Here is a 12,363-nt window from a genome sequence, read left to right on the forward strand (position 1 = left end):
GAATATGGTTTATAGCTTCATCCATATCCCTGCAAAGGTCATGAACTCATTATTTTTTATGGCTACATAGTATTCTATGATGTACATGTGCCACATTTTCTTTATCCAGTCTATTATTGATGGACATTTGGGTTGGTTCCAAGTCTTTGCTATTGTGAATAGTGCCGCAATACACATACGTGTGCATGTGTCTTATAGTAGAATGATTTATAATCCTTTGGGTATATACCCAGTAATGGGATTGCTGGATCAAATGGTATTTCTAGTTCTAGATCCTTCATGAATTGCCACACTATCTTCCACAATGGTTGAACTAATTTACATTCCCACCAACAGTGTAAAAGCATTCCTATTTCTCCACATCATTTCCAGTATCTATAGTTTCCTGACTTTTGAATGATGGCCATTCTAACTGGCATGAGATTGTATCTCATTGTGGTTTTGATTTGCATTTCTCTAATGACCAGTGACCATAAGCATTTTTTCATATGTCTATTGACTGCATAAATGTCTACTTTTGAGAAGTGTCTGTTCATATCCTTTGCCCATTTTTTTATTATACTTTAAGTTCTAGGGTACATGTGCAGAATGTGCAGGTTTGTTACATATATATACATGTGCCATGTTGGTGTGCTGCACCCATTAACTCGTCATTTACATTAGGTATATCTCCTAATGCTATCCCTCCTCCCCCCACCCCATGACAGGCCCTGGTGTGTGATGTTCCCCTTCCTGTACATTTATTGCTGCACTATTCACAATAGCAAAGACTTGGAACCAACCCAAATGGCCATCAACGACAGACTGGATTAAGAAAATGTGGCACATATACACTATGGAATACTGTGCAGCCATAAAAAGGGGTGAGCTCATGTCCTTTGTAGAGACATGGATGCAGCTGGAAACCATCATTCTCAGCCAACTATCACAAGAACAGAAAACCTTTGCCGAATTTTTCATGTTTTTTTTTTGTTGTAAATTTGTTTAAGTTCTTTGTAGATTCTGGATATTAGCCCTTTGTCAGGTGATAGATTGCAAACATTTTCTCCCATTCTGTGGGTTGCCTATTCACTCTGATGATAGTTTCTTTTGCTATGCAGAAGTTCTTTAGCTTAATTAGAGCCCATTTGTCAGCTTTGGCTTTTGTTGCCATGCTTTTGGTGCTTTAGAAATGAAGTCTTTGCCCATGCCTATGAACTGAATGGTATTGCCCAGGTTTTCTTCCAGAATTTTTATGGTCCTAGGTCTTACATTTAAGTCTTTGATCAATTTTGAGTTGATTTTTGTATAAGGTGTAAGGAAGGTGTCCAGTTTCAGTTTTCTGCATACGGCTAGCCAGTTTTCCCAACAACATTTATTAAATAGGGAATCTTTTCCCCATTGCTTTTTTGTGTCAGGTTAGTCAAAGATCAGATGGTTGTAGATGTGTGGTGCTATTTCTGAGGCCTCTGCTCTGTTTCATTGGTCTATATATCTGTTTTGGTACTAGTACCATGCTGTTTTGTTTCTGTAGCCTTGTAGTATAGTTTGAAGTCAGGTAGCATGATGCCTCCGGCTTTGTTCTTCTTGCCCAGGATTGTCTTGGCTATGTGGGCTCTTTTTTGGTTCCATATGAAGTTTAAAGTAGTTTTTTCCAATTCTGTGAAGGAAATCATTGGTAGCTTGATGGGGATCGTACTGAATCTACAAATTACTTTGAGCAGTATGGCCATTGTCAAGATATCGATTCTTCCTATCCATGAGCATGGAATATTTTTCCATTTGTTTGTTTCCTCTCTTATTTTGTTGAGCAGTGGTTTGTAGTTCTCCTTGTAGAGGTCCTTCACATCCCTCGTAAGTTGTATTCCTAGGTATTTTATTCTCTTAGTAGCCATTTTGAATGGGAGTTCACTCATGATTTGGCTCTCTGTTTGTCTGTTATTGGTGTATAGGAATGCTTGTAATTTTTGTACATTGATTTTGTATCCTGAGGCTTTGCTGAAGTTGCTTATCAGCTTAAGGAGATTTTGGGCTGAAACAATGCTGTTTTCTAAATACACAATCATGTCATCAGCAAAGAGAGACAATTTGACTTACTCTCTTCCTATTTGAATATCTTTTATTTATTTCTCTTGCCTGATTGCCCTGGCCAGAACTTCCAATACTATGTTGAATAGGAGTGCTGAGACAGGGCACTCTTGTCTTGTGCTGGTTTTCCAAGGGAATGCTTCCAGCTTTTGCCCATTCTGTATGATATTGGCTGTGGGTTTGTCATAAATAGCTCTTATTATTTTAAGATACATTCTGTCGATACCTAGTTTATTGAGAGTTGTTAGCATGAAGGGGGTGTTGAATTGTGTCAAAGGCCTTTTCTGCATCTATTGAGATAATCATGTGGTTTTTGTGATTGGTTCTGTTTATGTGATGGATTACATTTATTGATTGCATATGTTGAACCAGCCTTGCGTCCCATTTTGTTGGAGCGTAAACTTAGGGATGAACTTCCTCATTCTCTTTCTTAAATAAAGTCAGTTCCTTGGGGTGAGCTGCAGTGCATTCTGTTCCTGTATTCTTTCCCTGAGGAAAAATTCTGATTTATTGCTTCAGAGTTATGATCAAGACAACAAAGTTATGATCCAGATCCTCTTGGAGTTACATACCTGTTTTATGAGCAGAGTTTTGAGCATAAGTGGTATCCTCTTGTCTTCCCAGCTTGCCTCTCCTCTGTGGAATTTCCATATTATGAGAGAGTTGGGTCAATGGCTATTGCGGTATTAGTGTTCTTGGTCTGTGGTGCCTGAGTTAGAGCCTCTGCTTTAAGGATGGGTGCCAGGTCAAAGACTGTAGTCTGAGATATCTTGGCTAAACTAATCTGGAATTTAGCCTCTGCAAAACAGAGCTCAAAGAGATGAAAAATGATGGCAATCTACTTTTTCTGGTGAGATATAGTAGCCTTTGATGGGGAGCTGGGACAAAAAGAATTCTTGTCTTCTTGTCCACACCTGCCTGGTGGAAAGTCTGTCATGCTGAGGTGGAGGGGTCGCGGCAGAAGGATGAGGCTGTAACTCAAGTCTGACAGACTAGCTTTTCTTACAGAGATTTACTAAATTTCCATGACTAAATGTTTCTTGGTTTGCTCTATTCCCTTGTGGCAATTTTTAGAGACTTTGAATGTTTCTTTGTGTTTTTTAAGTAATTTTCACCACTTAATGGTTTTGCACTGGGAATAGGTTAAATTATTATTTATGATGTATATTAAATTTCTATTTCTAGTCTAACAGTGTCATTGAAAGCCTGTTTTATTTTTTCATGCACATAACAAATCTATTTATCTGTGGAAGGCTAGATTATATGAAGAAAATAGTTTCTGGTATTATTTCCAAGACATATATACTTCTTTTTATGATTTAGTTTTTTTTTATTTTTTAATGTAACAGTCCTATTGTGTGAAAGGCTTTTAGAGGCGTATTAAATTATGTGTTACATATCATAACATGCTAATTCTGAAGAACAGAATTTTTGGCAGTAAATTACCAAAAGAATATAGCTCAGAAATTTCTAGGATAAATGTCCATTGCTCTGTCTCTTTTTGGGTAAAATGGATATAATTGTTCAGTGTTGTTTTGAGGATTAAATTAATACATGCAAAATAGTTAAAAAGAGTACCTGGCACATGGTATGCACCCAGTAAATGTTGACAATTGTTGCTGTAATTGTTGTAGTTGTTATTCTCGTGAATGAAGATGGCTTGGTGGTGAAACATAGGTTTAACAATAAAACATTTTTGTCAGAATAGATTTTGATTTAAAAATATAAAGAAAGTTTCATTTTCTTTTTACTCTAAACATTAGTAAGTTTTCTGAGAGGATAGAGATATAAAATTAGCATTGGCTCATATTCAATCTTTCACAAAGAACAGTTTTTGATACACTCACCCTCTGATTTAAAAGCTCACTTAAATTCAAAGGAATGTAGTAATTTCTTTGATTCCAGTTCACATCATGAAGCCATCTTTTGAGAAATGCTATTGCTTAGCTTTGGAGCTGAATAGAGATTCTTTTTGAATTCCACTTCATCCATGTTTCTAATCTGTTTTCTATACTGATCTCTTTGAGATTAAACAATCTTAAGTCAAAGCTTTATTTGTTTGAGCTATAGAATGTGCTGCAATTATTTAAAAATCACAGGCTTCTTCTGTACTCAGCAGCTGGTACAGATTTTCAGAAAAAGAACTCGTGAGTACAAAGGGACAACACAAACATCAAATATGATAATAAATTTGACTTATTCACTACCCTGAGATTAAATTTCTAACAACTTAACTTATATCAAGTATAATATTTGTATTTTTTCCAAAAAATTATTTCAATACAAGCTCAAGAATACTGGTTGAAATTATGAGTACTGTAATATTGAAATTATTATTTGCATATGTGAAACTAACATAAACCTTTGTCATTTTTCATCAGGTAGTTCAATAGGATGTTGGAAAAGAAGACTTCCACTCTAATAGGAGGTAATAATGATCATCTATTTACCTCATTCTGATTTCTTTTAATTGCTTCACAATCCACTATAAAGATTTGCTCTGACCCTAATATTTTAAATTTTCTACATTTTTTCTATTTTTCTCTCACATAAATTAGATGTTTCATTCTTTTTCCTACTTATTATTTCATTCACACAATTCTCTGTTGAGCACATAAAGGTGGAAGTATACAGCCTTGTTCTCTGTTTTTAACGCTCTGTATCTTTTTGTTTCCTTTTCTGTGGAATCAGTTTTTCATTATCCTTATAAGGAGATGCCATTTTTTTCCAATTCTTCCTTAAAAATATAACTTCTTTAGCAAGTCATTTCTGTTCCTTATAGAATAGTGAATGGGACTGTTCTTAGTGTATTGACTGGTCCCTTTACATCAACATTATAACTTTTAGGTATTAGTTTACTTTCATGTGATTGTTATTTCATATATCATTGTGAACATATTTTTTCCAAAAATAAAATACATATTGACCTAAAAGAAATTTCATCTAAAAGAAAACCTGCCTAATGTGCTACATTTTGATATTTCAGAGTAATTACTTTTAGTCTAATTATTATAATTTATTATAATCTCATAATCTTTTTATATGGTGGCCTATGCACTAGTTTGTGAACTGATTGCAACTGGTGTGGGAGGTAAGGTGCTCACAAAAATATGTAAAATATGTGGGTTTTTTTTTTTTTTTGTAGAAAGGCATTTTCTATGAAGGATAGAGTGTGTTTATTTCCATTCTAGACTAAGCTCTCTATCGCCTAAAAGACTGGTAACAGTCTGTAGACTGGCACTGGTTCACAGACCTCATTTTGAGGTCTATAGCATTGCTATAGAGAATTTTAATCCTCCCTTTAAACCCATGTACCTGAGAAAAATCTTTATGTTGCCTATTCCTGTAGAAAAAAATTATAAATTTACTTTCTGTGGGTATTTTTTGGCATTCTTAAAATTATAAAATACGTTGATTTTGTCAACTACAAATGTACTGATTATAAAATTGTTCTTTTCCTTCATAGAAATAAACATGGCTTTATGGTTGAGAAATTTTATCTTCAGGGTACAGCATGGAAAATAGAAATATGCTAACTTTTCTAAGGGGATATCAAACAGATAATTGATTAAAAAGTGTTAGAAGGCCTGGTGTAGCAAAAGGGAGAGTTGTTGGCAGAATAGAGAGAATAAGTGTGTTTTCCAGAAAACTACAAATGCCACTGGACTAGAATCCAGGAACCAGTGCCTACTGCTGGTCTGCAGTAGGGCAGCTGCTCAGGGACTGAAACTGCTAAAAATGGATACCAGAGCTATGTTGGTGCTTACTTACCAAGCAAACCCTAAGGAAGTTTAGCCCCTGATGGGGCTGCTGGAATTCTCAGTCACCTAATCTCATCTGAGCTATAGCAACATCAGCAATTTCCAGCACCTACCAGCAATTGCCACTGCTGTCTATACTAAAAGCTTCTCAGTTCTAACAGCCTTCAAATTACCTTCCAGAGGCAAAGAGGGAGCATGGTGAAAGCAACAGCAAGAGAGAGGAGAGAGGAGCCACATACTTTTAAACAAGCAGATCTCACTATCACAAGGACACTATCTTACCAACGGGACGATACTAAACCATTCATGAGAAACCACGCCCCATAATCCAATCACCTCCCGCTAGGTCCCACCTCCAACACTGGGGATTAGAGTTCAACATGAGATTTGGGTGGGGACACAGACCCTTATCACAGGCCAAGGTCAAGGCTTGGTTTAGAAGAAGGCTCACCGCAACCTCCGCCTCCCAGGCTCAAGCACCTCTCCTGCCTCAGTCTTCTGAGTAGCTTGGATTGCAGGCTCACCCCCACTACCACTAGGCAAATTTTTGTATTTTTAGTAGAGCCTGGGTTTCGCCTTGTTGGCCAAACTAGTCTCAAACTCCTGACCTCAAATGATCCACCCACCTCGGCTTCCCAAAATGCTGGAATTATAGGGGTGAGCCACCATGCCTGGCTCGAGTTTTTTAATATATTAAAATATAGACTAGAAACCAAAGTTTTCTCAAATAAAATTAAGAAAGATGTATAGCAAGAAGAGCAAAAGGAAGTACAAACTTTGAAATCATAGTTTTGAATCTTTATTTCAACATTTGTTCTGTTAACTTTGAAAAGCTGTTTTCTTCCCTAAGGTTCCTCACCTATGGAAATGAAAGTGCCATTTTATCAGGATTATGATGAGAATTGTCTGAGATACTGAACAAAAATCATGAAATTATCTTTGACAGGAGTTTGTAATATAAATTTTTTGAAAGTGCTGAATTTCAAATTAATAATAAATAGCAATATATACAGTGAAAGGGTAAAACCTCATTTTGACATACTTAGTAAGAATAGATTAGATAAAATAGTATGATATATAGCTAAATATATGGCCTAATATAAAAAAATATTATTGCCATAAGCCATTATATTTATATGTGTGTATAAGTGGCTGCTAATGACAAAATTTATACACACACACACACACATATTCTCAATAGCCACGTATGTTAAGTGACTACTGTTTTGGACAGTGCAAGTATAGATTCCAAGTTTCACGTGGAATCCTAATTTTGTTCACTTTTCTTGTTCTGTGTTCTTGGACAGTTATTTAGCACATGTGCTTTAGTTTGCTCCCTGGGAAGAAGAAGACGAGGAAGAAGGGGAGGAAACTGTTTCATAATTTATCATGAGAGCTAAATGAATTATGACATTTAAGGAACTTAGAACAGCACCTAGCATATGTTAAGCACTATGTAAGATTTTTCCATTAATTGCAACGTAGTTTTCTGTAAGGAGGTGATACATACCTGTGTTTAAGAGGATCAGTTTAATTCCTGTGGGGAAAATTTGGGAGCATGTTACAATATTTGGGTTGATGCATGATGGCATGAAATATAATAAAAGCCACAGGGATGAAGATAAATGGGACATATTTGAGAACTATTTATGACATGCAGTTACAAAACTTGTTGATTGATTATACATAGCTGACAAGGGAGAGATGAGACAAGGTTGAAACCCAGGTTTTTGACTTGAGCAAAATGTAGGAAGATAAAGGACAGAAAGGGCAGGATAAATAAAAATATACCTAATTTAGCTTTGATAAACTCTTTGAGATTTCTGTGGGTTGTTAAGTGGAGATGTCTTAGAGATATGTTTGGAAATCTCTAGCATACGATAGGTAATTGAAGCCTTGAGAGTAAATGAGATGACACTGGAATGGTAAAATAAAAAACTTAGAGGAACCAAGAACCTTATAAAATAATAGTATAAACATCTCTATGCTGTACAGGCTACAAACCATCTTTATCTCTAACTCTTATAGCCACCATGTAAATAAAATACACTTCTAATTGTTCAAATTAGATAAATGGGATTTGGAGATTAAGCTTTTTGCTAGTGGCTGCTCAAGAATTTCTGCAGGGGAGTGAACTACAAGTACTCTGGTTAGAAGGTAAACACTGAAGCTGGAGTAAAAGGGTATTTTACATAATGTGAAAAGTATCAAACAAATGGAAGGTGTTAGAGATTGTACAAGATGTAATAAGATAACCCCACTCCCACCTCCCTTAGCATCGCTATCAGCTGTTTTGCAAGATCCTCATATGAATAAGTTATGAACTGAGGGGTTATGTGTTGAAAACAAAAACAGTATGATTCACAAGAGATGACTTATTTCAATAGGCCTTGCCATTCATGCTTCAAGCAACGTTTTAAAATTTTCAAGAGGATTAAAATAGTGATGCCATGAATTACTCATTTTAATTATCTAGAGGCATCTGAGATAAACTTCATAATTCAATTTATAAAAAATGCTTACCTATTTATACTCAGTTAAATAAAAAGAAACTGAGGCCCAAATGGAACACATAAAACAGTTGTTAAGAATATGTTTACCTTTATTTTAAGCAAGCTTCAAATGTAAAATTCACTTTATATCTTATAAGGATTATAGGGAAACACAAAAGGGTCTCTGAATTATGACTGGTCACTAACCTCTTTATAAATTTAATGAAGCTCCACTCCAGCCTGGGTGACAGAGCAAGACTCCGTCTCAAAAAATAAAAAAATAAAAAAATCATGAAGCTCAACTGATAAGAACCACTACATATTGAAATTCTTTTAGACTATGTTCCCTGGGAAACACAGTCTGAAAAACATACATGCTGAGGTAGAGGATAGAAAGCAAATACAAGGTGCTGAATTCCTAAGCTGGCGAGAGTATCACAAGAAAATGCAGCTGCCTCCTCAAGCATATATGGCTTCTTCCAGTCAGTTTATATGAAACTGTTGTTTTTTGGAACAGTCCATCACAGAGAAGGAAGGAAAGCATATCTGTCAGTTCCTTCCTATCTTCATATCTTACTCCGAGAGGCAGTAGTCTTATCCTTCAAGTACATTTGCAGTTGCTATTATCTGGTATCTTTGAACACATATTTGAGAATCCCATTTTTTTATTCCCCATGTTGGGACAATTCATCAGGGCTCAGAAGTGGTTAAAAAAATAAAAAGCCAGTGAGTCCAGTGTGGTTAGACTTCCTACTGATGTCCTCTCACTTGGAAAGGGCTGAGTGCCAGCAGTGAGAGGAGATAAGACAATAAGGACAGTGGCCCAATGTCTCCTATGAAGAAGCTGCTAGGGCCAAGGAAGAAAACAGCTGGAGCAGATCTGGAATGGTTTATGAACAGAGTCTGATACATAAGTTAGTTTGAATAATTACAGATGTAGAAATTTAGAAGTCTTTATCTAATCCTAGATCTCTACTCCAATTTTCAAAAGTAAATGCCACATGCAAGCAAATAGCGATAGAGTAAACTCAGGGAATCAGAATCTAGTGGTAGCGCTTCATAGTTCACTGTTTGCTTTTCTCCTGCTGAGAGGAAATTCAACTAATCACTAAGTGAACAAAAGCATAATATACTTCAAAAATCTTGTTCACTTACTATGGGTAAGGTATGATATTGGACTCTGGCAAAATCAAAGATAAATAACATCAAATGGAACTCAATAAACTTACAACCTTTTGAAAATGAAAGATATCTATTTTATCTGAGGTCTGGTTCCAAGATGGCTGAATAGGAACAGCTCCAGTCTACAGCTCCCAGCGTTAGCGAAGCAGAAGACGTGTGATTTCTGCATTTCCAACTGAGGTACTGGGTTCATCTCAATGGAGCTTGTCGGATAGTGGGCGCAGCCCATGGAGTGTGAGCCGAAGCAGGGCAGGGCATTGCCTCACCCAAGAAGTGAAAGGGGTTGGGGAATTCCCTTTCCTAGCCAAGGGAAGCCATGACAGAGGGTACCTGGAAAATCGGGACACTCCCACCTTAATACTGCACTTTCCCAACAGTCTTAGCAAACTGCACACCAGAAGATTATATCCCGCGTCTGGCTTGGAGGATCCCACACCCACAGAACCTTGCTCACTGCTAGCACAGCAGTCTGAGATCAAACTGCAAGGCGGCAGTGAGAATGGGGAAGGGGCATCTGACATTGCTGAGGCTTGAGTAGGTAAACAAAGTGGCCAGGAAGCTCAAACTGAGTGGAGCCCACCACAGCTCGAGGAGGCCTGCCTGACTTTGTAGGCTCCACCTCTGGGAGCAGGGCATAGCTGAACAAAAGGCAGCAGAAACTTAAATGTCCCTGTCTGACAGCTTTGAAGAGAGTAGTGGTTCTCCCAGCACAGAGTTTGAGATCTGAGAGCGGACAGACTGCCTCCTAAAGTGGGTCCCTGACCCCCGAGTAGCCTAATTGGGAGACACCTCCCAGTAGGGGCTGACCGACACCTCATACAGCTGTGTGCCCCTCTGAGATGAAGTTTCCAGAGGAAGGATCAGGCAGTGGCATTTGCTGTTCTGCAATATTTGCTGTTCTGCAACCTCTGCTGGTGATACCCAGGCAACAGGGTCTGGAGTGGACCTCCAGCAAACTCCAATAGACCTGCAGCTGAGAGTCCTCACTGTTAGAAGGAAAACTAACAAACAGAAAGGACATCCATACAAAAGCCCCATCTGTATGTCACCATCATCAAAGACCAAAGGTAGATAAAACCACAAAGATGGGGAGACACCAGAGCAGAAAAGCTGAAAATTCTAAAAATCAGAGCACCTCTTCTCCTCCAAAGGAACAAAGCTCCTCACCAGCAATGGAACAAAGCTGGATGGAGAATGACTTTGATGAGTTGAGAGAAGAAAGCTTCAGACAATCAGTAATAACAGACATCTCCGAGCTAAAGGAGGATGTTTGAACCCATCACAAAGAAGCTAAAAACCATAAAAAAAGATTAGACAAATGGCTAACTAGAATAAATAGCATAGAGAAGACCTTAAATGACCTGACGAAGCTGAAAACCATGGCACGAGAACTACGTGGCGTATGCACAAGCTTCAGTAGCCAATTCGATCAAGAGGAAGAAAGGGTATCAGTGATTGAAGATCAAATGAATGAAATGAAGTGATAAGAGAAGTAAAAAGAAATAAATAAAGCCTCCCAGAAATATGGGACTATGTGAAAAGACCAAATCTACATCTGATTGGTGTACCTGAAAGTGACGGGGAGAATGCAACCAAGTTGGAAAACACTCTTCAGTGTATTATCCAGGAGAACTTCCCCAACCTAGCAAGGCAGACCAATATTCAAATTCAAGAAATACAGAGAAAACCATAAAGATACACCTTGAGAAGAGCAACTCCAAGACACATGATTGTCAGATTCACTGAAGTTGAAATGAAGAAAAAAATGTTAAGGGCAGCCAGAGAGAAAAGTCAGGTTACCCACAAAGGGAAGCCCATCAGACTAATAGTGGATCTCTCGATCCAAGCCAGAAGAGAGTGGGAGCCAATATTCTACAAGCCAGAAGAGAGTGGGAGCCAGTATTCAACATTCTTAAAGAAGAATTTTCAGCCCAGAATTTCATATCCAGTCAAACTAAGCTTCATAAGTGAAGGAGAAATAAAAACCTTTACAGACAAGCAGATGCTGAGAGATTTTATCACCACCAGGCCTGCCTTACAAGAGCTCCTGAAGGAAGCACTAAACACGGAAAGGAACAACCGATACCAGCCACTGCAAAAACATGCCAAATTGTAAAGACCATTGATGCTAGGAAGAAATTACATCAAGTAATGAGTAAAATAACCAGCTAACATCATAATGACAGGCTCAAATTCACACATAACAATATTAACCTTAAATGTAAATGGGCTAAATGCTCCAATTAAATGACACAGACTGGCAAATTGGATAAAGAGTCAAGAACCATCAGTGTGCTGTATTCAGGAGATCCATCTGATGTGCAGACACACATAGGCTCAAAATAAAGGGATGGAGGAAGATCTACCAAGCAAATGGAAAACAAAACAAAACAAAAAAAGCAAGGGTTGCAATCTTAGTCTCTGATAAAACAGACTTTAAACCAACAAAGATCAAAAGAGACAAAGAAGGGCATTACATAATGATAAAGGGATCGATTCAACAAGAAGAGCTAACTATCCTAAATACATATGCACCCAATGCAGGAGCACTCAGATTCATAAAGCAAGTCCTTAGAGACTTACAAAGAGACTTAGACTCCCATACAATAATAATGGGAGACTTTAACAACCCACTGTCAACATTAGATCAATGAGACAGAAAGTTAACAAGGATACCCAGGACTTGAATTCAGCTCTGCACCAAGCGGACCTAATAGACCTCTACAGAACTCTCCACCCCAAATCAACAGAATATACATTCTTCTCAGTACCACATCATACCTATTCCAAGATTGACCACATAGTTGGAAGTAAAACACTCCTCAACAAATGTTAAAGAACAGAAATTTTAACAAACTGCC

The 12,363-nt window shown here is 37.5% G+C and overlaps 1 long non-coding RNA gene across 1 annotated transcript in view; it reads left to right on the forward strand.

Annotated features, from left to right (window-relative positions):
- LOC106999416 (uncharacterized) overlaps positions 1–5,021 on the forward strand; it is a 29,120-nt gene extending 24,099 nt beyond the window's left edge. The window contains exon 3 of the long non-coding RNA XR_001446231.3: positions 4,449–5,021. This is a non-coding gene — a long non-coding RNA (uncharacterized LOC106999416). The remainder of the gene's footprint in view (positions 1–4,448) is intronic.
- The last annotated feature ends 7,342 nt before the right edge of the window (positions 5,022–12,363 follow it).

The sequence above is a fragment of the Macaca mulatta genome, chromosome 7 (assembly GCF_049350105.2).
Source record: "Macaca mulatta isolate MMU2019108-1 chromosome 7, T2T-MMU8v2.0, whole genome shotgun sequence".
Classification (NCBI taxonomy): Eukaryota; Metazoa; Chordata; class Mammalia; order Primates; family Cercopithecidae; genus Macaca; species Macaca mulatta.